General features: G+C 47.8%; 1 protein-coding gene across 4 annotated transcripts in view; it reads right to left on the bottom strand.

The window, feature by feature from the left end:
• RFX2 (regulatory factor X2) overlaps positions 1-26,135 on the bottom strand; it is a 90,401-nt gene extending 64,266 nt beyond the window's left edge. For 3 of the 4 annotated variants that reach the window (XM_052643998.1, XM_052643999.1, XM_052643997.1), the window contains exon 1: positions 26,004-26,135. The gene's annotated coding sequence lies outside the window, so the exon portion shown is untranslated. The remainder of the gene's footprint in view (positions 1-26,003) is intronic. The other variant, XM_052644000.1, reaches the window with a different exon arrangement.
• Between the last annotated feature and the right edge of the window lie 1,455 nt (positions 26,136-27,590).

Genomic DNA, 27,590 nt, shown 5'->3' with positions numbered 1-27,590 from the left:
AACAGCAAGTGTGCTTCACCCCTACACGTGAATGACCATGGACAAGCACACAAGGACCACCTAACGACCTCTAGGCAGGCCTTCCCCGGGGGGCAGGGGCTCTGTGCAGTGCCCTGGTCAAGGCCAACTCTCAGGAAGATAGAAGATGGGTGAGGGGTGGCCCCGTGCGAAGTGACCAAGGGGACAGATGTGGAATGGGCGGGGTCTTTAGCAGGGATAACACAGAAATTGCCATCATTCATACAGCCGAGAGAGTTCTAAAGCATTAACAGTTTTTTTACAAGGCTTACACCTTATAAAAGTTACTAAGTATATCTATTTTAAATTAAGCACCCAATCCAACTATAATGCAAAAAGTTGCTTGGTAAGTTTGGTACAATTCCTGCTAATTGAAAAATAGAGCATCTGTCCATTAGGGTCAGAGGTGGAGCCGGTGGAATCCTGATTGTACCCACAGTGGACGAGGGAGAAATTGTCCTGGACATGTGAACCGCCCCCTCCACCCGACACACAGCAGCAGCAAAGTATCCCGCCCCCAGGGTACAATGCGATGGCTGAGAGCAGGTACTCGGATCTGAATCCTGGACTCCCCGTTTACTGGCTGGGCAACGACCTTCAGCCAGTGACTTAAACGCTTCTGAGTTTCCATTTCTTTCTCTGTAAACAGAGAAAACAAATTCTGTCTGCTTTGGCTGGTTGTTTCATTCAATAAAATGAAGCCTACAAAGATGGCCCAGCTCACAGTAGATGTTCAGTGGCTGTTAATTAGTGTCAAGTCACTCCATTCGAAGGCAACCAAGATCAGCGGCTAATGTTCACCTATTTAAATACCTGCAACCCCCAAAGCAGTTATGCACTTTGCTGTTTGGAATTTCAAAGCAGATGCGCCAGATTAGCCCTTCAGGGAGCGCCTCGTGCTCTGTGCTGTAACGCATTCCAGGGCATACTTGTGGGGTTCGTCATTTTGGCCCAAGACTTTGTATTTGTTTCTCTCCCAGCATCATGCCAAACGTGGCAGCTTTCCTTCCAAGTGAACCCTGCCGCACTGCTGTTATGAAGATGACACGGGATCACAGTCCCTTTCCTTTCTCAGAACCATGTCCTTGCCTGAGACTCAAAGCAGTCCATCATCCTTTTGGGGGAGTTTAATACCCCATAAGGAGATCCTTTGTGCATTGCCTTCTTTGCCACAAGTTCCTAGGGTTTGCAGTGAAACAAAGTGAAAGAGAAGTCGCTCAGTCATGTCCGACTCTTTGCGACCCATGGACTGTAGCCCACCAAGCTCCTTTGTCCATGGGATTCTCCAGGCAAGAATACTGGAGTGGGTTGCCATTTCCTTCTCCAGGGGATCTTCCCGACCCAGGGATCGAACCCAGGTCTCCCACATTGCAGGCAGATGCTTTAACCTCTGCACCACCAGGGAAGCACTGAAACAAGGTTAGGGCTAATTCAAAGACAGGTAGTATCCCCCTGAGCGTGTGCCAGGAGCGAAGCAGAATCGGGCAGCCTGGGTGGTGGAGAGGAGGGGTGGTTCTCACCCGGAAGCAGGGTTTGCCTCTGCAGAAAGTGACCTCCGAGCATCTCTCGAGACCAAGGATATGTGTGAGCCTGAACCACCAGAGAATGAAGAGCTAGCCAGAGTGGTGTCTCTTCCCCACCTCTCAGAAATTATCTTACAGAAGCACACATGTTCTGAAAGGTACACAGACACTATTCACCAATGTGCACAACAGCATGGCTCCTCATAGCCTCAGTTGTCTGTCAGCTGATTCAACCAAACGGGTTCCATCCATGGCTGGAATATTATTCAGCCATGAAGAGGTGACAGGCATGGACACTCACTGCAACACAGATGGGCCTCAAAAGCATGATGCTCACCAAGAGAGGACAGACGCAAAAGGCTGGACAGTGTGTGATTATGCTGATGAGAAATGTCCAGAACAGGCAATCCACAGAAACAGAGAGTGGTTGAGTGATTGTCAGGGGCTAGAGAGAAGGAGGGTTGGGGAGTGATTGTTAACAGGCATGGGGTTTCTTTTTGGCATGATGGAACATTCTGGAGTTAGTGGTGATGGCTCCATTCCCTGGATATACAAAAATCCACTGAACTGCACACTCTAAATGGGCCAAAGTGATGGTACGTGAAATTTATCTCATTAAAGTTGTTTAAAAAAAAAAAAAGGACATATGGGCAACATTCTGGGTGGCATTATTTGAAGTCACAAAACACTGCAACTAACTCAAATGTCCATCATTTAGGGAAATCATCCAATAAATTATGGTACATCCTTGCTGTAATACCAGGATGTAACTGAAAAGAATGAGGTACTTTCTCCACGAAAGATCTCCAAGACCTACAGTGCCTTGGCAGAAGATTTTCAAATATTTGAGAAAGAATCTGTGTTAAAAAAATTTAGCTATCAGGACTTTCCTGGTGGTCCAGGGGCTAAGACTCCGAGCTCCCAATGCAGGGGGCCTGGCTTCCATCCCTGGTCAGGGAACAAGATTCTACATACTGCAACTACTAAAGAGCCCACAAGCCTCAGCATAAGACCTGGTGCAGCCACACATATATATAAAATGCAGATATATATGCTATAAGGGTTTCCCAGATGGTGCAGTGGTAAAGAATCTACCTGCCAATGCAGGAGATCAATGAGACTCGGGTTTGATCCCTGGGTGGGGACGATCCCCTGGAGGAGGAAATGGCAATCCACTCCAGTGTTCTTGTCTGGAAAATTCCCCAGACAGAGGAGCCTGGCAGGCTACAGTCTTCGGGGCTGCGAAAAGGTTGGACCCGACTGAGCACACATACGAGATATACGCTATAAAACAGGTAAATCTATTTAGGAGGTCAGGAAGGACACACCTGCTGTTAACAACGCTTATGTCGCCAGAGGCGAGCGAGTCAGGAGGACGAGACAGAAACTTACATTTATTAACGACTTCTACAGATGACAGCCCTTTATAGGTTTTTAAAAAATTGTATGTAGGGTTGTTTGTATTACTTGGAAGTGAAAGTTGCTCAGTCTTGTCCAACTCTTTGCGACCTTTGGAATTCTCCAGGCCAGAATATTGGAGTGGGTAACCTTCCCCTTCTCCAGGAGATCTTCCCAACCCAGGGATCGAACCCAGGTCTCCTGCATTGCAGGAGGATTCTTTACTAGCTGAGCTATCAGGGAATCCCCGTTTGTATTACTTATGTATCATTTAAAAAATGGTAATACATTTGTAAGCACTTGAAGGCAAGTCAGTTCTTGCAAATGTGCAGGCTGTACCTAAAGCATGCTGTTTCAGCAGGGAATACCCATACTGTTCAACCTACTTGGTCTACAGTACGCTGCCACTCTCAAGACTGGAGTCTTTAATATTGATATTAATTTGACACTGAACATTAAAAGAAACCGTACTGAATAAAGCGACTGTGGTGCATTCACACGATGGAATACAACTCTGGTAAAAAGAACAAACTCCTGCAACACCCATCAGCCTGCTGAGTCTCAGATGCATCAAGTGAGTGAGGGAAGCCAGTCTCAAAAGCTGCATGCTGGGCTTCCCTGGTGAGTCAGTGGTGAATAGTCTGCCTGCCAACGCAGGGGACACCAGTTCCATCCCTGATCTGGGAAGATCCCACGTGCCTCGGAGCAGCTAAGCCCATGCATCACAACCATTGAGCTTGTGCTCTAAAGCCCAGGAGCCGCAACTACTGAGCCCGAGTACCCTAGAGCCTGTGTTCTGCAACCAGAGAAGTCCCCGTAATGAGAAGCCTGTGCCCTCCAACTAGAGAGTAGCCCCCTTTCACCACAACTAGAGAAAAGCCTGCACAGCAGTGAAGACCTGGTACAGCCAAAAATAAATAAAATTATTTTTTTTAAGTGGTTAAAATGGCAATTTTTGAAAGAAAAGGTAAAGGTACATGCTGTGCACCTCCACTTAAATGAGGTTCTGGAGGTGAAACCGCAGGCTGGGGACAGAGCAGGGTGGCCAGGGGATGGTGGGGGGGGGGGGGGTGGCGGTTGAGCGTCTGACTGTAGATGGGCAGCTCAAGAGAACGTACTGGGGTGTTGGAACTGCTCTCTGCCCTCTGGGTGGGTGGTGGTTGCAAGAATCTGGGAGTGTGTGTATGTAACTGTCCACTACTCATGAACCAAAGGAACAGCGTGAATTTGCTAAGTGCAGGCACTACTCTAGGCTCTGAGGATTCACAGGTGATGACAGCCCAGCTTGGGGCACCAACATCCTTGGGCAGGGGAGTCAGACAGGAAACCAGTCACCAGCAACACAAGGTGACTCCAGAGATCTGATGGGGGACAGTCGGGGGTCCTGGGGGAGAAGGGGGCCTTGACAGGCCAGTTAGGGGTACCATGGAGGGTGGCACTGACCTGAGAGTAGGCCAGACCCGCAGGGAGGTGGGAGTGAGCACGCCCAGCACCGGGAGTCATGGGTGCAAAGGCCTTTCAGTAGAGGAGGGCAGGGGGGTTAGAGACGCCAGCAGAGACTCCATGGGCACAGCCAAAAGTCAGGATATTATTCTAGCTTGTGAGGGAAGCCCCGGGGGCGGGGGGTGGGGTGTGTGGTACACTATCATCTCACTTATATTCTTAGAGGATTCCATTGTAGCTCAGCTGGTAAAGAATCCTGCAATGCAGGAGACCTGGGTTCAATCCCTGGGTTCCGAAGATCCCCTGGAAAAGGGAAAGGCTACCCGCTCCAGTATTCTGGCCTGGAGAATTCAGTCAGACATGACTGAAAGACTTTTACTTTCAACTTTTCATGTTCTTAGAAGAGCCCTCTTTTCAGACCATTGGGATAAAGAGTGAAAGCAGGAGAATCAGGGAGGAGGAAGCTTGTGTGGCACTTTACTGATCATTAATGTTTCATAAGTTCCTAATCGAGCTTCTGAAGACCTAGATATGGAAGATGGACAGGACTTTGCAAAGAAGCCAAGGCACAGTCACCCCAGTGAATGAAGGGTTAACTCATTCAGTATTTAGTCAACATGAAAGTAAATGATGGGGACTTCCCTGGTGATCCGGTGGCTAAGACTCCTTGATCCCAATGCAGGGGCCGGGGTTCAATCTCTGGTCAGGGAACAAGAGTGCATGCTGCAGCTAAGACCCAGCATGGCCAAATAAATAAATATTGAAAAAAAAAATAAAGTAGTGGCCTCTATTATTTTCATGCAGGTAGATTATCACAGCCCACAAGCGTTGACTTACTGATGAGCTCAGTATTAACTGTCCTTATTGACTTATCAATACCATTATCCAAAAATGAAATATGAGTGTACATTCATTTTTTTAAAAAAAGAGCACCCAAGACGGAGGCAATGGACAAAGTGTTGAATTTGTATTTTGGTTATATTAATAGTTATTTGCTGTTTGGGATCAACAGAATAAATTGATTTCAATCAAGTATTGGCAAACTTTCTATAAAGGGCCAGAGCATAAGTGGTTTTGCTTTCATGGGCCCCAAATTCTCTGTTGAGGCTACTCTATTCAGTGACTATCTCTAGAAAACTGCCCAGGACCTTCCACAAGGAATGAACCTGGGGTAGATGAGAAAAACTGGAGACACTAATCCTGTCTTTAAGATTTTGATATAGTGCTCATCATGGATTTTTCTGGCATTGATTTTGATTTTTTTAAATATGCATTTATATGTATTTACTTGGTTGCATTGGGTCTCAGTTATGGCCAAAGGATCTTCATTGTGGTGCAAGGCCTCCAGAAGTTGGCAGTGTGCAGACTTAGCTGCTCTGTGGCTTGTGGGATCTTAGTTCTCCAACCAGGGATTGAACCAGTGTCCCCAGCATTGCAAGGCAGGTTCTTAACCACTGGACTACCAGGGAGGTCCCTGATTTTGCTTTTTTTCCAATACTGCATCAAGATAAAATTTGTGTGAGATGTATTGAAAAAGTAACATGGAAATTTGCATTACCATATGTAAAATAGATAACCAAGGGGAATTTGCTGTATGGCTCAGGATATTCAAACAGGGGCTCTGTATTAACTACTCTAGAGAGGTGGGATGGGGAGGGAGATGCAAGGGAGGTTCAAAAGGGAAGGGATATATGTATACCTATGGCTGATTCACGTTGAGGTTAACAGAAAACAGCAAAATTCTGTAAAGCAAGTATCCTTCAATTAAAAAATAAATATTTAAAAGGGATACAATTTGTGTTGATGGCTGGGTTTTCTTTGGCCTTTCCTTACATTTTGTGTCCAAGATGACTGTCTTACTGGCCTTGCCCTACTCCTGACTCTCTTCTAATAAAACTTAATTTATGAACATTGAAATTTGCTTTTCATATGCTTTTCACGTGTCACAAAATATTATTCTTTTGATTTCCTTTTTTGAACCACTGGAACATGAAGAAACTATTCTCAGCTTGTGGGACCTGTAGAAAAACAGGTGGCATGCCAGATTGGGCCCCTGCATGCGGCATGCTGCGCTGTTTCCGAGGGTCATTTAAGATTCATGTCTTAAACAACGTAACAAAATTTTAAACGCTTAATTAAAATTTTTTTTCATTTTTACTCATCTTCATATTCACATAAAATGATTTTGTGTTAGTTGCTCAGTTGTGTCCAACTCTTTTGTGACCTCACAGGCTGTAGCCCACCAGGCTCCTCTATCCATGGGATTTCCCAGGAAAGAATACTGGAATGGGTTGCCATTTCCTTCTCCCTGGGATCTCCCAGACTCAGGGATCAAACTCGAATCTCCTGTTTGGCAAGCAGATTCTTTATGCCTGAGCTCCCAGGGAAGTCCTGGCATAAAAATACCTGCTATCATACGGGCATTCAAATGACTCTGAACCCATCGATTCTACTTTTCTTCCTTTGTGATGTACCTTCTTGCGCCCGGGTTCCCAAGCACAGGGCGCCTGCCCAGAATAGCCCAGGAGGCCTGGTGGTTGGTGCAGGAACACCTGTGAGTGGCCAGACTGGCCCTCAGTCTCCCCTCCTCCCCTGCTTTCTCATCTAGGAAGGCCCGTCAACCCTAGAGTATAAACTTCCCAAGTGAGGGTGTGGAAGTGAAATGAGCTAATGACATGTCACTCAACTAGCAAATGACTGCTTACAGGTTCTCAGGGCCCTTACCTAAGCTGTGATCCTAAGGTTTGGCAGGAGAGGTGGGACTTAACAAGGTCTGAACTATGAAAGAATATGCCTCCTCTAGCGCAACACTGCAAAATGCAAGTGGAGTGAAAGATGTACTATTATTTTCTAAATTGTGGTGAATATATATAACACAATTTACCAGCTTAACCATATTTTAAGTGCTCAGCTCTGTGGCATTAAGCACGTTCACACTGTTGTGAAACCATCCCCAACACCCATCTCCAGAACTTTCTCAACTTCCCAAACTGAAACTCTGTCCCCATGAAACACGCACTCCCCTCCCCTTTCCCAGCCCCTGGCCCCACCATCTCCTTCCTGTCTCTGTGGATCTGACTCCTCCAAGGACCTCCTGTGAGTGGAATCAGACAGTGTGTGTCCTGTGTCTGGCTTCTCTCCCTGAGCATTAAGTCCTCAAGGTTCATCCAGGTTGTAGCAGGTGTCAGAATCTCCTTCTGTTTTAGGTCTGAATAATAAATAGTCCATTGTACAGATGGACTATATTTTATTTATCCATTCATCTTTCAATGGCCTCTTGGGTTACTTCCATCTTTGGGCTACTGTGACTAGTGTTGCTGTGAACATAGGTGTACAAGTATTTGTCCAAGTCTCTAGGTATTTATCCAAAGAGGAACCGCAGGACCATAAGGTAATTTTCATGTTTAATTTGTTTAGGACCCGCCATACTGTTTTCCACAGCAGCGGCACCATTTTTCATTCTGCTGGTTATGCACAAGGTTTCCAACTCCTCTATCCTGTTGCTAATACTTTTTATTTTCTGGGTTTTTTTTTCAGTACTAGTCATCCTAATGGTGTGAAGCGGTATCTCATTGTGGTTTTCATTCATTTATTTCTAAATGATGAGTAATATTAAGCATCTTTCCTTGTGCTTATTAGCCCTTTAAATATCAGCTTTAGAAAAATGTTTATTCAGATATTTGTCTATTTCTTGTCTTTCTTTTCTTTTTTTGGCCACCCCAAACGGCAGACAGGATCTTAGATCTCTGGCCAGGTGGCAAACACCACCTTCTGCATTGGAAGATGAAGTCTCAACCAATGGACCTCCAGGGAAGTCCCCACATTTTGACTTCTTTAGCATCTGTTCCAACATGAACACAATGGTTCTAGATGCTGGATTTCCCACATGAGCAGTGATTCATTTCAGAAATTACTCTTGGGCGCCATGATTCGGGCACCAAATTCCAGAGCAGGTGTGACCCTCTGAGAGGGACCTGTCCATGGGGGACTGCTACCAGGGCTGAGTGTTGGTGAGCAGGAGATCCGAAGGAAGAAGAACTGGAGCTTCCTGACGGCAGAGGACCTGCCCACTCCACGTGTTGGTCTAAACTCAGCCCGGCTCACCGGGCCTGAAAGATGAGGAAGCTTCTCAGAGAGAACGGCCAGGGTGCTGGGAACAGGGGAAGGCCCAGCCTCACGGACATAGGAAGAAAGGGGACTCGGCCTACAGGATGGGTGTGGCCAGACCAAGACTCTTTAATTACAGCAACCGGGAGAAGATAATACAGTAAATATTATCCCCTTTGTCTTAAAAGAAGTGAAAAATAACGTTAAACAGTGCCGGCACGTCCAAGTGTTCACACACCTCCAAGCCAGCATCATGTTCATACACGCTCGATGCTGTACCCAATGCAGGTCAAATATAACCAGAGGAACTGGGCGATCAGCCCTTGGCCAACTTTTCCTGTAAAAGGCCCCACAGTGAATGTTTTAGGGTTAGATGCTCATTTCGGACACTACTCAGCCCCTCCAATGTAGGGTGGAAGCTGCCACAGTTGATACGTACATGGATGAGTGTGGCCGTGTACCGATAAAACTTCACTTATGGCCCCTGGAATGTCAATTTCATGGAATTTCATGTGTTTCTAAACTATTATTAATTTTGTCTTTTCCTACCGCTTTAAAATGTAAAATAATAATAATAATCATTCTTATCTCTAAGGGAGAGCCTAAAACAATTGAGGGTAGATAAATGGACAGGTGTCCAACAGGCCATGTCATGTCTAACTGCGTGTTGGTGTGGAAATGTGAGCATTCAGAGACCAAGGACATTTGGAGGGTGATCGCCCACATCCCTGCCCAGTTTCCCTCCTCAAGCAAGAGGATGCAGGCTGTCAGGAAGTCTCTGAAAAGGACGTGCCCACAAGCCAGAGCAGGAGATTGGGTCACAAGGAAGCGAGAGGACAGCCCTCTTGCCCTGTGGCTTCTGACCCTCACTCCCCTCCACCACCCCCTCCACATAGCTCTGACGCGCATCTCCCCCATCTTTATGATTCAGGGTCTTTGCGCATTTCACAAAGGAAAAGAATTTGTGGATGCAAGAAAATTGTAGAAGCTCACACTTTTGAGGTGACATTTCTCCAAAGGAGGTATACAAATGGGCAAGGAAAAGATTGTCCTCAAACATCACCAGTCATTTGGAAAACGAAATTGAAAACCACAAGATACTGCTTCACACCTACTAGGTTGGCTATAATAAAAACAAGGGAAAAGAAGACCGTGTCGGCGAGGACGAGGAGAAATTGGAGCCCTCCTACGCTGCTGGCGGGGACGGAAAATGGCGTGGCTGCTGTGGAAAACATTTGGCACCTCCTTTAGAAGTTGGTCACCATATGACCCAGCAACTCCACTCCTAGGTAGTCACCCAGGAGAGATGGAAATCGATGTTTACGCAAAAACTTGTCCACAAACATTCACGGCAGCATCACTTGGAATAACCCCAAGGTAGAAATAATCCAAATGTCCATCACTGGATGAACAGATAAACAAATTGTGGTCCATGCATACAATGGAATAAAATTCAGCCATAAAAGGGAAGGAAGCACTGACACTTGCTACAATGTCCATGAACTTCGGCACACGATGCTCAGTGGAAGAAGTCAGTCGCAAACGGCCTCTGATTATAGGATGCCACTATAGGAAACATCCAGAACAGGCCAATCCACGGAGACAGGAGCTAGGTTAGCAATTACCAGGGGTTGGGGGAGGGGGAATGTGGAGGGGCTCATAACAGGCACAGGGTTTGTTTTGGGGGCGATGAAACACTTCCAGAATTAGATAGGGATGGATACAGAACATTGTAAATATCCTAGAAATCACTGCATTGTACCTTAACATGGTAAATTTTATGTGAATTTTATCTCAATTAAAAGAAAATGACCCAGCAGGTACGGGCAGATGCCAGACAAGTAGCAAAAAAGATGTTCTATAAACGAATTTGTTCCCATATTTTTTTATTTTTACTTTTTTGGCTGCTCCAGAGCATGCAGGATCTTAGTTCACTGACCAGGGATTGAACCCGGGCCCTGGGCATTGGGAGTGTGGAGTCTTAATCACTGGACTCCCAGGGAAGTCCCTGTCCCTTTGTTCTTTACCTGGAGAGAAGTGAAATACAGCACTGCTCCCAACCATGAGGATGTTAGGCCTGAGAGCTGACTCAGTCGGAATTCTTTGTACCATTTTCAGAAGTAAACTTGGTTAAGGGACAAAAATCCTTCTCACACACTATTCCAAAGAGACCTTCTGTTTGAAAACCTCAGTGACGTGGGGGAAGGTGTAAGAAAGCCTGCTTTTAAAACGCCACAATGTTTGGTTAGATGTGTCCCGTAAACATAACCAATTTCGGGAAGGAAGGAGGAGGGGATAGCTAGGGGCGGGCTTCCCACCATTAGGACTTTGAAAGGAGAATATGTCCTAGTTTGAGAGTTGAGAGAAATGAAGACTTCCTGCTCTGTACCCCTCCTTCCAAGTGAACCTCACCACTGGAGGATAAAGAAGCAAGCAGTTTCTAGAAGATTTCATATTCATGAAACACTAATAAAGGAAAATCAAATTAGGTGTCTCAGAAGTCTTCAAGGATGTTAAAAAGAAACATCTGATCTGTTACACTTAAAGTGGGGGGACAGCTTTGATTAGGGGTGGATAACTTTATTCCACTTGGTCTGGATCCTGGTTTTGTGTCATTTGTGTAGAGTCACAGTGTAAGCTCTATGAGAAGTCAGATGACATGGAGACAGGTCGGAGAGCAGCATCTAGAGGCTGCACGAGAAACGGGGTCCCCACTTGGGAGGAGACACCCCGGCAGGAGCGGGCCCCCACTTGGCACTGGAGGACGATGACCCCGAGGGACCAGTCATCTGGTTTCACCACAGCTGAGCAAACGCTTTGATGGGGATTTGAGGCAACAGCTGGAAACCACGTACCAACAGGGAACTGGAAGGGATGGGAGTGGGGAAGCGCTGCTGCCACGCAAGCCTCGGCTCAGAGTCAAGGCAACAGGTGTGAACTTGTGTCGGCACAAACCTGCCGAATGGCTGGGCCTCCCCCAGAGGCACAGGCGGCGCAGCTGGCGGTGATGGACGGGGCTGAGTCAGCTGCACGTGGGCTGCGAAATGGGCTGGTCCAGGGAGAGGGGGTGAGGAGCCCCAGAATCTTTGAAATCCCGGGCAGATCCAAGGGGGGTGATCACTGTGCATTCTCCTGGTGGTCAGGCAGGGACACACAAGTTCACCCGATTGTCCAAAGTTCTGTGACCTGCTATGCTATGAATGAGACCGGAAGTTAAGGGTAAAGGACAAGCAGATTGTGAAGGAGTGTGATGGTGCTGGGGCCGGGGTGGGAGAAGATGGCGTAAGTTTCAGGCAAGGACATGGTTGGAAGTGACCACTGCTGCAAGACTGGAGTAAGAACATGAGAACAAACTAATGCAAAAGAAAGGAAGTTCCCGCCCACCCAGCGATTCCCCTTCTGGGAATCTGTAAACATTTCACCAAATGCATAAATATATTTGGATGAGGACATTCACTGCAACATTGCTGATGAAAGCGAAAAAGTACGAATGAAATGCCCCTAATAAGGAGCTAAGTAAGTGCCTCAGGACACATCTGTACAGAGGAAGCTCAGACAGTCAGCATAGAGAGACGCAGCAGACACGCAGTGTGACAAGGAAAGACACAGACTGAGTATCAGATGAGAAGAGCACGCGCAGAAAAGTGAGCATCCCATGCCTACGAAAAAGGAAGGGACACTGACACACGCCGCAGCACGGACGAACCTGGAAAACATGGCGGCGAGAGAAGGCAGCACAGCAGGCCAGACCGGAAACACGCGGCACAGGCAAGTCCACTGAGTCAGAGTGGAGTAATGGCTGCCAGAGGCTGCGGGAGGGTCAGGGGGTTTCTTTTGGGGGTGATGGAATGTTCTAGAAATAGCAGTGATGACTGTATAATCCCGTGAGGATACTAAAAGCCGTGAAATTGTACACTTTACATAGCGGTGAATTTTTATCAGTTACATTTCGATGAAAGAATGAGAAAGCATCAGTGAGGATGTTTTATCTGCGTACAAAATTGGAAAGCAACCGCACTGAACTTTACCATTGGTGGGATGGGCAGGAGGAGAGAAGAGGGGGAAGCCAGAGGCTCTCTTTCTCCTCTTTATTTTTTAAAACGAGTTGGATTTTTTTCTACAGTGAAAAGATATGACTTCGGCTCCGTAATGGAAGAGGGGAAGTAAACAGACTTCCAGGAACTGCCCACAAGGATCCCAGAGTCCCCAGATGGTCCCTCGGGAATTCTGGGATCCAACTGCCCAGCCGCCAGGCATGGACACCTGTTCACAAAGTTCAACCAGGATCACTTTAGAAAATGGCAAACATCTGAGGTGGGGGGACCTGTGCTCCTCAGATCTTGTGAGTGACCTCAAACTGAGAGACTACGAAGGACTGAAGACAGTCAAGAGCTCAAAGATGGGTCACCTTTTATCATTATTATTATCGTTTTAAGTGGTTGTCTTTTAAAAAGAGTTGGGATGGGGACTTCCCTGGTGATCCAGTGGTTAAGATTCTGCCTTCCAATGCAGAGGACGTGTATTAAATCCCTGGTCACAGAACTAAGATCCCACCTGCTGTAGGGCAACCAAGCCCTCGCACCAAAATTAGAGAACCTTGCTCAGCCAATCAATCAATAAAAGACTCAGGATGATCTAAAGGTTGTGCCTGACCTCATTTGACACTTTGACCCACACTGTCTAATATGTCCATGGTGGCCATATATTACTACTGAGTTCTTGAAATGTGGCCCACCTGAACTGAGACGCGTGCTGGGTGTAAATCACACACTGGATTTCAGAGGCTTAGCCCCCCAAGAAGGATGTGGACTACCTCAATAAAAATGGTTTCATATAGAGGCTGTGGTTAAAAAAAAATATTTTGTAGATACTAGGTTAAATAAAAAATATTATTCAAATTAATTTCACCTGTTTTTACTTTTGAGACCATGGCTACTAGAAAATTTTAAGTTACACACAACTCACGTTATATCTCCATTGGAAAATCGTGATCCAGGGGACTCCTAGGGTAAGTCACCCAACTGTGAAATCACAAATCTCTCATGAGGCCCTATGTTACTAGAAAGTAATAAGCGAAATGATTTCAGAGAATGGTCAGATTTTGATCTAGTAAGAGCTAGAGTCAATTCAGGAGAAGGCAATGGCACCCCACTCCATTACTCTTGCCTGGCAAATCCCATGGGCAGAGGAGCCTGGTAGGCTGCAGCCCATGGGGTCACTAGGAGTCGGACACGACTGAGCGCCTTCACTTTCACTTTTCACTTTCATGCATTGGAGAAGGAAATGGCAACCCACTCTAGTGTTCTTGCCTGGAGAATCCCAGGGACAAGGGAGCCTGATGGGCTGCTGTCTATGGGGTTGCACAGAGTCGGACACAACTGAAGCGACTTAGCAGCAGCAGCAGAGTCAATTCAACGAATTATTTGGTGCTCCACAAAGACAGACCTGATCTCTGCCCTCAGGGGTCTTATACTGTGTGTGAGAGAAAAGTGTTAGTAGCTCAGTCGTGTCCAACTCTTTGGGACCTCATAGACCGTAGCCCACTAGGCTCCTCTGTTCATGGGACTCGCTGGGCAAGGATACTGGAGTGGGTTGCCATTCCCTCCTCCAGGGGATCTTCCTGACCCAGGGATTGAACCCGTGTCTCCTGCATTGCAGGCAGATTCTTTACCATCTGAGCCACCAGGGAAGAGAGAAAAGGAAACACACAAATAACGCCATCGGAGCCAAAGGTGACAGGTGCTGACTCCAGGTAGAACTTGGGAAGATAAACCCTGAGGCAGGGAACCTGAGACTGTCTCATAATGGACACTGTGGGACAAGCAGGACCTTCCCATGAGGGTGGAGGGGTGAGGGTGGGGTAGATGGGGAGGGTGGGGCAGTTCAAGAGCAAGAACCTTGTGCAGGGAAGTGTGTGTGTCCTGGGGGTTGGGACCAGAAGGAGGGCAGAGAGATTGGGCTGGTGGGGGCTCTCGGGGAAAACAGGCTGTGAATGCACTGGACTCCATCCTTCATCACAAGGCAGAGGCCAGAAAACCATGGCCCATGCCCAAGGCCAACTCCAGTCCAGTTGGCTGCCTGGTTTTGTACAGTCCACAAACCAAGAATGATTTTTACTTAACAAATTTTTTTAAATTTATTGTTTACTCTTTGGCTGCATCGAGAGATGTGGGATCTTAGTTCTCCAACCAAGGATCGAACCTGTGTCACCTCTGCAATGGGAGCCCAGAATCTTAACCACTGGACCGTCAGTAAAGTCCCTTTACATTTTTTAATGGTCAAAAAAAAAAAGAAAAAAAGGTCGGAGTCAAACTATTTTGTGGCACATGGAAATGATAAGAAATTTACATTTCGGCGCCCGTAAGTGAAGTTTTATTGGCACTTGGCATCCTTTGCAAATGACCAGAACCACCATAAATAAAATCTGGTTCCAAACAGTGATGAGTGTGGCCCTACCCCACTGCAGAAAGAAGAGTTCTTTCACAAATTTTGAGTGCCATGTCTTGTGGAGGAAATAAATCTAACTGACGTAAGTATGCTTGTTTCAAATCGACTTTTTAATGGAGTGAAATCTTTGAAAAGCTCCAAAGCAAACGAATATGAATCAAGCCATTGCAATTGGCTTGATGTAAAATTAGGCATTTAAACATCCTCCACGGTGTATGGCATGGGCTTCCGTGGTGGCTCAGCAGTGAAGAATCCGCCTGCAACGCAGGAGACACAGGTTCATTCCCTGGGTTGGGAAGATCCCCTGGGGGAGGAAATGGCACCTCACTCCAGTATTCTTGGCTGGAGAATCCCATGGACAGAGGAGCCTGGTGGGCTATAGTCCACAGGGTCGCAAAAGAGTCAGACACAACTTAGCAGTCGCTAAGAACAGCAACAACTGTGTACGTGGCTCCTGGCTTTAGGACCCAGCAGCAATTGGGTGGTAAGACTTCCTGTCTGCAGGAAGAGCCCTGCTTTCTGGAGAAGAACCTTCAATTTCAGCTGGGCCAAAAGGAGAGTCAATTAGCAGCAGGGGTCTTTGATTAAAATTTCTCTGGGGATTTGGTACAAAACAACAACAAAAAAACAAACTACATATTGAAGGGGCTGGAATGTTAATCTAAGCTGAATCTAAAACACAGGTTGTTGTTGTTTTTTAAATATCAAATTTACTGATTCTCAAATGTATATAACCATCACTATTATTTAATTCCTGAATATCTTTATCATCCCCAAAGAAACTTTTATATATTACAAATCACTCCCCATTGCACATCCCCACCCTCAAAACCTCCAGCAACCAAGTGACTTTTTGTCTCTGTGGATTTGCTATTCTGGATGGTTCCTATGAATGGAATCATATAATATGTGACCTTTTTTTTGGCCTGGCCTCTTTCCTTTGGCATAGTGTTTTCAAGAGTCATACAACTCCATGTTGTAGTATTATCAGTATTTCATTTGCTTCAGTTGGCAAATAGTAAAGTATGTGGTTACATGACATTTGTGTATCCATTCTTCTACAAATAGATGTTTGGGTCTTCTTCACATTTGGCTGTTATGAGTAATGTTGTTATGAACACTGTGTACACGTTTTGGTGTAGACATGGTGGGTTTTGGATTGTTTGGGGTACACACTTGGAATGGAAATGCTGGGCCATATGGTAAGTCTATGAGGAACTGCCAAACTGAAAAACACGGAGTTTTGAGGGTTACCAAATTGCAGGCAAGGATTTCGGGATTTTTACTTGCTACTCAACGTAGGCCTGAAGAGCTCTCTGGCTCAAGGGTTTGAGTCACTCACGTGTGAAGTACAAAGACGTGCGGGAAGTGTGGCAGGGACAGCTGTCCCCTGAGGGCTCACACCTGAGGACAGGAAGTGAGACACATAAAGCCACGATGGCACATTCATGCAGCGTGGGATGCGAAACCTACATGCCCTGGTACTTCTGACTGATCGGTCCAGGGGCACCTAACGAGGGGCTGGTTCTGCCCCCCAGGGGGCATTTGCCACATGCTGGGGACAGAGTTGTCATCAGGATTGGGGGGCTGGAGTGGGCGCTCTGGTCAGCTGGAGGCCAGGGATGCTCTTCAACCTACTACGAGGCCCAGAACAGCCTCCCCACCATCCCACCAAGAACAATCGGGCCCCAAAGTCAATGGTGATGCGTTGGAGAAACCTGGCCTACTCTTCTGCTTTCCCACTTAATTCACCAATGACCATCTCAAGGGTCCCTGGAGAGAGCGCATCAGAGAAGAGGTAAGTTTTCATCAGCAGAAATGACATTTCAAAGAAAGGGGAGACCCAAGTATTAGACCTCTTTTAAGGCATCGCAAGCCCATCCAGAGAAGTCGTGAAAGATGGGTAATGAAGAGAAGCAGGATTGGATGGAGACAAGCCTTGAACACTGAGCTAAGTGCCACGTGGTTATAACGACAGGGAGGGGCCAGTCCATCTGTTTGGCTACAGAAAGCAGAGAGAATGTGCCCAACCCCTCCTCCTGCCGGAGCCCAGGAGAGCCATGGCGGGGTGGACTGCGAGGGGATGAAGAGGTAGGTAAGACTTGGGAGCCCAAGGCACGAAGTCTACGTGCAGGATCTGGGAGTGACTCCAAGTGTGCTCACTGCTGCAGAGCTGAGACTACAGAAACCCTCCTTCCAGAACAGGAGGGGAGAGGAAGGTGGGCTCCTGTGGTCATGAGAGCTACAAGACCCGGAGAAGCGAGGCCTTGCAGACCCCACATACTCGAGGGAGGGAGAAGCTTCCCAATCAGAATCTAGGCGGGGCCGCCACGTCTTACTCCGCCATCCTGCAGTTCGTTCAGCTAGAAAATCGCTCATTGGTGAGTCTCTTCCGGTCCCTGCCGAGTTTCCCCAAGGAGCACAGTCCAGTTCCAGTGATAAAGGCTCGGTCAGGCATGGACTAAGGCCAGCGATGAATTTGTTTTTTACAGGGCTTCCAGAAATACCTTCTTCTTGAAAAAAAAAAAAAAATCTCTATTTGGCTGCTCCAGGTCTTAGCTGCAGAACATAGGTGGGATCTTACTGTGTGCCCCGTGGGATCCAGTTCCCTGACCAGGAATGGAACCTGGGACCCCTTCATTGGGAGCTCAGTCTTAGCCCCTGGACCACCAGGGAAGTCTCCAGAAATAACTCCTATTCATGCCTGCCTGTCATTTTAAGAGTTGCCCGTATCACCATGCCTTGATTTACACAATTGAGGAGCTCTGGAATTATACCCACTTCACGTTTTAACTTCCAGTCCAAATGTCAGTGGCAAATGGCTGCTAGCAATTTAAAATTTCTCTATCACCTTCTCCCCTTGTAACTCCCTACATGATGATATATGAATACACTTAAGTGTTTGGCTAACTGTAAGTGACTCAGATGTTTCATATTTGGGGTCCATAGCACTGGTTGAACAGGTGGAGACCTTAGGAGCACTAAACACAGAGAAGTCCCCAGGAAGGTGAACTCTTCTAGAAGATGAAGAATTCTTTTAAAAATCCAACACATGCTTCAAGCTCTTTTCGGTGGGTCTGGAATTCCGAATTTATTTTTTCTCTAGCAGGCTCCATCTGTGCGTATTCTGAGAAGGACAGGCGAGGTGGGGAACCTCTGCGTGGTGTTTTCTTTGGGTGCTTCCTAGACGGGTGGAGCTGGAACACATTTTTGTGGGCTGTTGATTTTTGGGGGAAATTGCTTCCCAGGCCTTACCCTGCAGGTCACCCTTTGGACAGAAATGTATCCTGGAAACATGGCGCTGTCTCCAAAAGATAAACAGTTCACATTTTAAAAATACAAGCATAATTAAGTGTTGCTGCGACTTCAGGAATGGGCTGCTTCTATATCATTAGTGTGATTTCAACAGTTTGCCGAGGAGACAGGCACTTGTGAGCCAAACCTCTTGTCCTTCTCTGGAGACATATCCTTCCCCCTTTTTGCTGGGGAACTGTCTCTGTTGGCTCATCTCTCTGGTTTCTGCCAAATCTCACCCTCTGGTCCTCAGACCTTGAGTTGCTTCTTCCTCTGGCTTCAGAGCTCTTTGCCTGGTTCCCCCTGTGCCTGCCAAACCTCCTCTGTCCAGCATGATTCAAGTAGCCAAATGTGGAAGCAGCCCAAGTGTCTATCGACAGATGAATGGATACACAAATTGTGGTCCATCCACACAGTGGAATATTATTCAGCCCCAAAGATGAAGGAGACACTGACACCTGCTACACCTTGGATGAACCACGAGGACATAAAGCTCCGTAAGAGAAACCAACACAAAAGGACAAATGCTGTCTGATTCCACCCATAGGAGGTCTCTCACTGAGTTAGAGCCATAGAGACAGGAAGTAGATGCTGGGGCCAGGGGCTGCGGGAGGGGGTGGGGAGTCAGTGTTTCATGGGGACCGAGTTTCAGTTTGGGAGATGAGAAAGTTCTGGGGATGAGTGGTGGGGATGGTTGCCCAACAATGTGAATGTGCCTGGTGCCACGGAGCTGTGTGCGTAACATGGGTTAAAATGATAAATTTTATGTCATTGTGTTTTGCTATCATTTTTTAAACATGCTTTCCTCTGACTCTTGGTTTCCTGCTCTTGGAATTTGGATGGTTCTGCCTCTGGCCTTTTCTTCTCACTGTCTGGCTTCTCCCTGAGTGAGCGCATCCATTTTCACGACTGAAATGACCAATGACGTGCTGACAGCACCCAGATCCTGACATCCAGCCTGGACTGCCTCCCTCCCCATCTCCGGACCCCAAAATCCAGTAGCCTGGCGGAAAACTGCCTGCTCTCCAGTGGCCCCATGAGTCTCAAGCCAGCCAAGCCCATGCCCATGCCTCAACTCCTTACCCTTCTCCCCACTAGCATTTCCTGGGACCCCTGACTCACTGAAGTGGCCTGTTCTGCCTGATCCCCAAAGTCAGACTGGACTCCTCCCAGTCCTTTGTCCCACAAGAAGTCACTGGGCCCTCGGAGCCCCCAGAACCCTGCACCTCTGTCTCCCCAAGCATCCCCGGCTGGTGTAGTCGGCCTGGCCCCTGTCACCCCAGGCTTGGACCACACCAGCCATAATTCTCCATCACCAGCCTCCAGAGGCCATGCCTTCCACTCCACCTACCAAAATCCCATCGGATCGCAAAGATCTTCCCCAACAAACCTCTTGTCCTGGCAGCGGACAAGTCCCACTCATCCAGTCAGAGGTACGCAAATTGTCCCTGTAAAAGCCCAGGCAGTAAATACGTTAGGCTTTGAGTTTCACATTCTGTGCCCATTGCAAATAGTCTACCCCGCCGTGGCCTCTAAAAGGCAGCCAGAGATTACGTGGGTGGATGAGTGTGGCCGTGCCGCAGCGAGCCTTCACTTCCAGAAACAGACCATGGAGGCCGACACCTGCTCTCCTCTCTGGCCTGGTCTCCTCCATTCCCTGTGTTCAGCTTCCAGAAAACACAGTCGCGCCACAGCTCTCCCCACCTGTCTGCCTGCACTTCAAAGCTCCACTCCAGCCTACCTCCTCCTGCACACCTTTCATGGCCCCTCCAGGTGAGCGCCTGCCTCCTCTGTGTACCTGCTGGACCCTAGAGAGGCCTCCAGCCCATCCTTGTTCTGAAGCCATCGCCCTCTCCTAGTTGGTCTTAGTCTCTGTAACCTCACAGGATAGTGTTTGACTCAGAGAGTTATGAACAAAGGAATGAATGAATGAATGAGAGATGAAGAAATGGCAGAGGTCTAGAAAGTACGTTTTCCAGTGAACGACTGGACACCAAGGCTCTGACAGCTACGGGAGGAGGTTAAATCTCCCGAGACCTAATTTATACTTAGAATAGCAGCCAGACTGCTCCCTATGGCCCCTGGGGCCCTCTGTGTCTCCTCCTTTTGCTCACCAGTCATTAGCCACACAGCCACGTTTCTCTGCCCTCACCAGGGCCAGGTGATTCCACCTGCCACAGGACCTTTGCACCTGCTGCCCCCTCAGAAGGCTCTCCCTGTGAACTGCACAGGGCTGCTCCCTCTTATCAGTTCAGTCTCAGCTCAACTATCACCTCCTGAAGAGCTTTCCTGGACACCATAGCCCAGTTCTTACACTTAAACACACACACACACACACACACACACACACTCACTCAAAGTAACTGCAGAGATCTTAGTAGAAACAGGCTCACATTATATAGCATATCTGGGCTTCATTACGTAGTAAATGACAAATCATCACTATATTGGGCCATAACAAGTAAGTTCTAGGCTTTTAATGGCTTTATAAGGTGTTTTTTCTTTTTTTCCATTTTTCAACACAGCATGTGGCAGGTATAATCTAATTCACAGGGTCTGAAATCCAGTTGCTGTATGTATCATCAATAGGCTTTGCAAGTCAACTATATTTCTTGGAAAGTCATAGAATTGACCAGAATTAAAAATGAGGTTGCCAGGGCTCAAAACCCTGCTTTGAAACATACAAAACCTAAGTATCATAAAATAGGAATGCATTTCAAGAAAAAAAGAAGCAAGGTGTAACGAGGAGTAAGGCCAGGCAGTCTGCTCCTGAGGGCCCAACTCAAGTCCTGGCACGAACACCAGGCCGGTTCTCACCTCTGAGCCACTGATTTCCAGATTTTGACCTGATTGGCACCTAAGTGACAGCGATAACAGAGAGGGGAAGCCAGTTTTTAAACATTCTCATCTGGAGGTTCTGCTGGCTGAGCTGGCTGCTTGGCGAAACCCATCCAAAAGTGTGATGTTTGGGGAGTAATTTCAGATGAACCAATACCCCAACCAAGATGTGAGCTACTTTTCTGGTGACATTTGGTTTTGCCTAGAGCTTCACGCTTGCAGATACCATATCAGAGGATTTCTATGCAATTGAAGGGTATTTCCCAACTTAAAACAGACCATGTAAGGCTCACCCACTCAATAGAGCAAGAAGTATTTACTGAATGTCTCCTCAGCACTTGGTGGTCAGGAAACCAAACTGAAAAATCCATCCCAGGCAGGCCACACTGCTTCTTTGTTCTGTTCTAATAATAAAAATAACAACAGCAATAATAATAGCTACTCTGTCATACACCTATTCTGTACCAGGCCGTGGGCTACACAGTTATAATATTATTTCTAATATCAAGACCATAAAGTGGGGACTTCCCTGGTGGTCCAGTGGTTGAGATTTTGCCTTGCAATACAGGGGGTGTGGGTTTGATTCCTGGTTGGGGAGCTAAGATCCCACATGCTGCACAGGGCCAAAAGACCAAAACATAAAACAGAAGCAATTTTGTAACAAATTCAACAAAGACTTTAAAAACAGTCTACATTTAAAAAAACACAGTATTTAAAAAAAAATATGTAAGTGATTACCTCTTTCACCTATGCCAAACCTTACCTGAAGTCACTGAGCTAATAAACATTAACCCCCTTCTGCGCCAGGCCCAGAAGCCCACATGGGCAGCATCCAGGGCTGGGACTCATACTTTTCCTTCCCTTTTCCCACTGACTTCATTCATCCAATCTGAGCTGTACTGAGTCATACAGAAGGCGAGATATGGTAAATAAAGAGCAGCTCTTCATTTTCACAGCAGCTTTCCCATTAGGTGCATGGGAGATCATTTACTTATTCACTTAACAAATATTTATCAAGTGCCCACTCAGTGCCAGAATGATTCTCAGCCTGGGGGATACGGAAGTTCATAAAACACCCAGAGCGTCTTGGCAGTGAGCTGACATTCTAATGAGAGAACAGCAATCATAAAATCAATCTATGTAATATATGGGGTGTTAGTGATAAATGTGAAAGAGAGAGAAAGCCCAGGGTGGTGGGGGGAGGGGACAAAGGTACCATCACTTGCAAGTCAATGGCCTGGGAAGATGAGTTTGAGAAAAGGCTTGAAGGCTGTGAGGGAGGAAGCCCCCAGATGCCTGGACCAAGAACTTTCCAGGCAGAGGGTTTGAGGTACTCTGGGAAGGCCAGTGACGTTGAAGGCAGGCACATGGGATTGGAGATTAGGCTAAAGAGGGACTGGGCTGGGGGCCCCAGTTGGGGGATGGACTTCTGTTTTTGCTCCAAGTGAGATGGGAGCCGCGGGTGGGTTCTGAACTGAGGAATACACAAGAGGACATGATACAACCCTCAGTGAACGGCTGGAAGCATCTGGGCATGAGGAGCTAGAGGCTCAGACCAGGGGCTGATGGTGGAGGTGGTGAGGCGCGGTTAGATTTTAGTTTTTTTTGCTGATGGCTTGAGAGAGAGAGAGACTGAGGGAAAGACAGAGACATGCACACATACACACACACAGGGCTAGAGGATGACTCCGAAGTATTAGCCTGAGCAGCTGGGCGAAGCCGGCTGATACTCACTAAGGGACCTGGGAGTCTTCAGAGGAACAGATTGGGGGACTGTAAGCCCTTGCCCTTAAGCTGCCTCTCAGGGTCGCCAATTTCACCAGCCCTAGCAGCCAACCCACTTGGTGGGCTCTCCCCAGCCCTTCCCCTTATCCTCTGCCCCTACTCCTTATCCCCTTAATTCTGGGTCTTCCTCTCAAGTTCTCCCTCTTTGTTTGCCTTTTCTGATAAGAATTCCTTGGCTCATCTTGGGTTCAGTGAGGGTCTGATGAGGGAGAGTTTCTCTGAGAACCTCCCATGCTTTGAAAAAACGTTTACATTTTACAAATATGTAGGTGTGTAGCGGGGAGCACGTCATTTAAATAAGTGGTTGGCACTTCCCTGGCAGTCCGGTGGCTAAGACTTCACACTCCCAATACAGGGCACCTGGGTTTGATCCCTGGTCAGGGGACTAAGATCCCACATGCCACAACTGAGACCTGACACAGCCAGAAAAATAAATAAATATTTTTTAAATAAATAAATAAGTGGATAACCTGCATTAACTAAAAAGAGCCAAATGTACCATAAGATATGGTTCCTCCTGGCCTGGAATTTTATGAGCAAAACCACCACATGTGACTACCAAAACTGTACATTTAAAATGTTGACTCAATTCTATGATTAATGAAAGTTCAATTCATCAAATATAAATTCATATTAATTAATTTTAATTCAAATCTGAATTTACAAATTAGATCTAAAGAATGAGAGCCAGATAAGTTCCTGGCATGTATATTTCTGGTGACTAGCTCCATCCTGGCAGTGCTTCAGTGATCAACATGGTTAAAAGAAAAATATTAAGGTGATATGTACCCAGCACCCAGAAAGCACGTATCAGCTGAATTTCAAAGGAATTGTTCTCTTACTGGGTGTCACCAGTAACTCTGTCCCTCTCCTCCTGGACTCCCCTTCTCAGCATCTTAGGGGTTTATCTGGGATGAGAGGAACACACCTTCAGGGTTAAATAAGTCATATGGCTTGGATCACAGGGGCAAAGTGTTTCTGAACTCATTTCCTGACCCAAATCAGTTGCAATATCACAGGCTCTGGGAACCAGTTATCTTTTCCATCATATATTATGAAAAATCTTTTTTTTAAAAAAAGACTACCCAGTTCCCTCCCATACTCTACCTAGCCTGTTGGCAAAATTAGCAGCAGTAATTAAGGAAATCAAATTCCTTGGGCAGGGGGGATCCCATATGCATTTTTTCTCTGGCCAGAGTAGATGAGTAGCCATTTCTAAGATTATTTTAGAGTCAGTCCAAGCTTTTAAACTGGAGTGGGAGAGAGAACAGGTAATCAGCCCCTGGTACTCCCCAGCACAGAGGGTAAGGATCTTCATATAAGCAAAAAAATGTTTCAGAGTATGAAGCAACAAGACAAAAATGTGTTGCCAATACCTGCAGGCAACAGAGAAAATTGTTATTGTTAATGCTTTCTGTTGTTGTTATTACTATTATTACTGTTTTGTTGGGTAAGTCTTCGTTAACATGAAGAGCTTTGCATAAGGTTTGATATTTTGGATCTGCAGAGATAAAGCTGATTGGGAGGGGGGAAAACTCATGACAGCCTGCACTGACAGTTAAATGCACAGAGGCACAGAGCAAGAAAATAGCTGTATGGGGGGACTGCGGGGTGGGGTGGGGGGTGGGGAGGCGGGGGGGCGGCGCATAATTTAAACACCCAGAAGCCGAGGAACGAGCTCTCCGCGGAAAGGCAGCCCTGGACTTTCGTGCGGCACCCTGCCCTTCTCCCTCATTCCTGCGGGGCAACCAGGAGGTTAAAATTAGGACGATGAACCACCCCCGCCGCCGCCGCCAGAATGGCAGGGGCTGTTGGGCCCCGGGGGCCCTGTAAATAGCCACTAGGATCGGAAACCCAACTTTTCCGAGCACGGCAGCGAGAAAAACCAACGGGGACGAAGCTGGAGGGAGCGCCGCTGGCATGTCCCAGAGGGGAGAAAAAAAGGAATAGAGTATTTGGGGGCGGGGGTTGGGAGGTCGGGATGGGGGGAGAGACTGGGGGGAGGGGGGTCGGGGTGGGGGATGGATTATCACAGACACACACACAACCAAGCACTAGAACAACTCTCGGAGAAAATGCCACCGAGCAGTTTGGGCCACAAACCCTTTACAAAATACTTATTAAAAAAAAAAAAAATCCTTTCGGTGAAACTTTTCTTGCTTCGCGATCAGTCCTAAGATGGGAGCTGCGGGTGTGCACAGGGGCTTCCTGAGGGGCCCCGAGGGACTGGCGGATCCAGGATCCCCCAAACTGTGGAATGCGCGGTTACCAGGAGAGACAGCCGGGAAGTGTTCGAAGAGCCCTAAACCCGAGAAACTTTTTTGGTGAAAAGGTGAGAAACGGGTCTCCGGGGAAGCCCGATTCTCGGGAGTTTGTGGTCAAAAAGCGAGGAGGGGAGCGGTTCTTCCTCTAGACCAGCGTACCGACTTCGGATTTTAGAAGTGAGGAGGGGGCTACAGAAAACTCTCAAATTCAGAATTTGGGGGCGAGGTCAAAAGGAGGTGAGAACGAACGCTTTAAACCTTCTCAATTCAGTGACTTGAGTTTAGGAGTGAGAGAAGTGACTCTGGGCGCCCCAATTTCAGAGATTTGGGGAATTAACAGGAAGAGCCCCCAGGCGCCTTCAATTCAAGAAGTTTAAATGTCAGAGTTCAACAGGCGTTGCCGAGGCGCCCCCCAATTCGGGGTTTGAGGGAAACAGTGAGACAGGGGTCCTCGGGCGTCCCCAGCTTAAAAATTTGGGGAGTCAGAGTGAGAAGGAGTTCCCCACGAGTCCCATATTCAGGGGGTTTGAAGGTAAAAGTTCGAAAGGGGTTCTCGGGGCGCCGCCAACTCGGGGAGTTGGAGGGTGACAGTGAAAGACGGCTCCCCGGGAGCCCCCAACTCAGAAAGTTCTGAAAAAAGTGAGGCGATGGGTCCCCACCTCTCCCTGACTTTGGTTAAAAGGAAAAGGGGGACCCCCCGGGCACCCCAAACTCAGCTGCGACTTCGGGACTCAGGGTGAGGAGGGAGGTCCCGCGGGCGCGCCATCTCGGACGTTTGGGGTGAACGGCAGGGACTGCGCTGCCCGCCTCTCGACCCCCGATCGGGATCCCCGCCGCCCCCCGCACTCTCTCGCCGGGCAGAGCCCGGGGCGGTCGCATCGGTCACCTGGAGTTCGGGCCGGGAGTTCGGGCAACGGCTCCCGCGGCGGCGGTGGCGGCTGCTGCGTGTTGGTCCCCGTTGGTAAGTAACAGTCTCCACGGCTACAGTCTCTATGGCGGCGGCGGTGGCGGCGGCGGCCGCTCCTCCTCCGGCTCCCGGCGCCCGCCCGCCTGCCTGCCTCGCGCCGCCTGCCCTCCTGCCGCGACGGGGCGGGGCGTTGTTATCGGCAACGGTTACCAGGCTCCGCGCCCCACCCCCTCAACGGCCCGCCCACGGCCACCTCCCACGGGCGCGATGGGGGCGGGGCGCAAGACTTTGCGGCTCCCCACTGGCTGTGTGCAGTGCCTGTCAGCGGGCGTGAAGAGGGCGCGGCTCGACCAACCGCCGCGGAGAGGGGCGGGGCTTGGCGGGAGGCGCGCTCTGCGAAGGAGGGTTGGAAGGCCGGAGGCGCGCGCGGGCTCGGTGCTGGTGGTGCAGCTCCCGGAAGGCCGGGTTTTGGGGACCCAGACGCCTTACTACCGGTGTTCTGGTACAGTCTGGACCCGGGGTCAGCAGAATCCGATCCGCAAGCCAGATGACTTATATTCATGGCCCACGAGCTGGGAATTTTAATATATATTTTAAGCGGTAAAAAAATTAAAAGGATCTTTGGTAGCACGTGGAAACTATATGAAAGTCTATTTTATTTTACTGAATCCAGTATTTTCAACTCCTTTAAGGGTTAACAGACTAAGACCTGTTGGGCAAATTCCACCAGCCCCGTGCCTATAAAGTTTTATCAGAACATAGCTTCCCTATTTGCTTAAGTGAGGGGTCCCCAACCTCAGGGATCTAACCCCCTGATGATCTGAGGTGCAGCTGGCTTAATAATAATAGAAATAAAGTGCACCATGAATGTAGTGTGCTTGAATCATCCGGAAACCATCTCTCCCCTCCCAGTCCGAGGAAAAAATTGTCTCCCGTGAAACCTGTCTTCAGGACAGGGAAAGTTGTCCCACAGAGTTGGGTACCAGACACTTGAGTATTTGCACAAAGATGGGATGACACAAGCAAAGTCTAAAATATTTACTATTTGATACTTCACAGAAAATGTTTGCCAACCTTTCCCCCTCCTTCCTACCCCCAGGTAGTAGGTTCAATTTTTTTTTTTTTTGGCATAAGAGATACTAGATCAGCGACCAGAAGTTGAACCCAGCCCCCCACCCTCCTTGGGAGTGCGAAAACTTAACTACTGGACTGCTAGGGAAGTCCCAGGGGGTTCAACTTTTTAATGGGACAAACAAGACACCCTGGTAGAGTTTGGGTGTTTTGGGGAGCAGGGGGTGATTGACACTAAAAAAAGTAAACATAGTCATTTGGGAGAAGGGGCTGGAATTCTAGGAGAAAAAGCTTGTTCTGAGAAAAGGCAGGCAGGGCAATTTAAGGGAAGGTTAGATTTCATTCATCCATTGGACAAATCATCATATTAGTCAACACTGACTAAACTGTCCTTATATGCCAGAAAGTACTCTAAGCATTTTTCATACACTAACTCAGTTAAGACAGTGTATTAAAAAGCAGAGACATCATTTTGCCAACAAAGTTCTGTATAGT

This window comes from Budorcas taxicolor, chromosome 7 (assembly GCF_023091745.1).
Source record: "Budorcas taxicolor isolate Tak-1 chromosome 7, Takin1.1, whole genome shotgun sequence".
Taxonomy (NCBI): domain Eukaryota; kingdom Metazoa; phylum Chordata; class Mammalia; order Artiodactyla; family Bovidae; genus Budorcas; species Budorcas taxicolor.
Note: the sequence above shows the minus strand (reverse complement) of the source record. Positions and strands in the feature narration are given on the sequence as shown.